Genomic DNA, 2,361 nt, shown 5'->3' with positions numbered 1-2,361 from the left:
ACGTGTGGCTGTTGCACTACTTAGGTTGTTCTTTCATAATAGCAGGTGTGACATAAAAAGGGTAATGCATCTAATGAATAGGCCTAAAAGTGTGGTTCAACTTGCTCGAGGACGAGCAAAGATTTAAGTGTGGGGTGTTGATAATAGGTGAATTAGACTATAATTAGACCCTAAAGAACCACATTTTTGTATAGCTTTGTTGTAAAAAGTGATAACCAAATGCTCTGATTAGTGTTTTTCATGCTTTGCAGGCTATATCCAACGAAAGAAGTCGATGGAGCAAGTTTGGGATCAATTACGGAGAAAAGGAGGCCAATCAAACAATGCCCAAGAAATGCACCAAGTGAAAAGTCAAAGAAGTGGACCGCGGCAGAGTAGAGTTGCAGATTCAGAGAACCCATTTGGCCGCGGTCCCGGCGTAACCGCGGTAGGACCGCGGCAGAACGCGAAATAGCCAGGGACAAAAGTGTCAAGTCGGGAAAACTTGGTGTAAAACCCTTATAAAAAGTAGGATTTCGGACTCATTAGGTCAGATTTTGTTTGGAGAGTACTTTGGGCAAGAAACACAAGTGTGAGAGATCACCCAAAACATCATAGTTCTTTATTTCTTCTTTTTCTTGCAATTTTACATGATGAATATTTTCGTAGTTTCTCTTCAAGTTGTTATGAGTAGCTAATACTTTAGTCTAAGGTTTTGATGGAACCTATTGAAGGATGAACTTCTTGATTATGTTCATATAGTTTTCCGGTTAATCTCTATTTGTTCAATTACGTGTTTATTGTAGTTAATTGACAGGATCCTCAATTAGCTGTGCCTATTTAGTGTGCATAACTCGGAAGAGTGCATATTTAGGTAATTGTTGAACAATACCACTCCCAAAGTACAAGAGGGATCTATAACTGCAGGTTTAAAGGCGAGATTAGGGATAACGAAGCCTTGGGTGTAATCTAATGTGAGCTGTAATAAACAAAGTCAGCTAGCATAACTCGGGAGAGTGCGTCTAGTAAATTATCGCGATTGCTCGGGAGAGATTTACGGTAAAAAGAGTGCTCATGATTGATAGAGATATTTTGGTGAATCTATATGAAACATAACCGGAAGGGATTCCATCAATAGAGGAAATCACTACCTTAGAACCTTCTCATTATTATTTACAATCCAGCATATTTAGTTTACAGTTGTTTATTTATTTACTTGCAATCTTAGTTAGTAGAAATACCATCAACTATTGTTTACAACGTTTGAGGAAGTTGATTATAAAGAATTTAGTGATTCCAACAAAGGTAATTGATAGGTTAATTCTCTGTGGGATTCGACTCCGTACTTGTAAACCGGATTATATTTGTAATGACCGCATTGTCCTTTTTATAAGGCATAGTTGGGCGTGATCAACATGGCTACCCAAAATCTGGTGTCACAATCCATGAACTTCTAAGAGTTATTGCAAATACTGGTTCAAAAAAAATACATCTGTTCTCGAATTAAAAGAAAACAAGAAGACTAGGATAAATAGAAGGGGACTCCAGGGTCTGCGAACGCCGGCAGATCTACCTTGGGTCTCCTAATGGACTGAAGGAAGCAACCCAACTCAGATCAACACGGTCCAGTACCAAAATCTTTACAGAAAGTACTGAGTACAGTATCAGTACAACCAACCCCTTGTACTAGTAAGTGTCGAGCCTAACCTCGGCGAAGTAGTGACGAGGCTAGGACATGACAAAAACATGAACTTGTACAGTTAAATCATATACGGGAAGATAAAAACAAATGGAAATTAAGAAAATATTAACGGGAAAGAGGAGAAACATGCTGAGAGGAATATCAAATCATAAAATAGTACAATAAAGATATGCAGTAAATAACATGCTTTACACCAACAAAAGTAATAACATGGAAAATAAGTGCACGACATCACCCTTCGTGCTTTTACTCTCGTCCTTACCATAAGAAACAATAGAAGCGGCACGGCATCACCCTTCGTGCATTACCACTCACAGAATACGGCACGGCATCACCCTTCGTGCATTACCACTCACAGAATACGACACGGCATCACCCTTCGTGCATTATCACTCACTCACAATGTATTGCACGGCATCACCCTTCGTGCTTTAACACTCTCCCTCACCAAAACAATAAACAATAACAACAGGGAGATAGAAATGTCGACAACCAGTCTTACTTCAACATTTAATTCCACAATACCAGTCTCAACTCTGAGTTAATACTCAATCAGTACCAAACTTGGAATAACAAGTCCAACATGAAATATAAGATGAAAGAGTACAACAGTTATAAGAATAAGACTAACTCGCATACTATGACTCGATAACAATGCATAAGTACCCGTCACCTTATCT

This window comes from Nicotiana attenuata, unplaced genomic scaffold (genome assembly GCF_001879085.1).
Source record: "Nicotiana attenuata strain UT unplaced genomic scaffold, NIATTr2, whole genome shotgun sequence".
Taxonomy (NCBI): Eukaryota; Viridiplantae; Streptophyta; class Magnoliopsida; order Solanales; family Solanaceae; genus Nicotiana; species Nicotiana attenuata.
Note: the sequence above shows the minus strand (reverse complement) of the source record.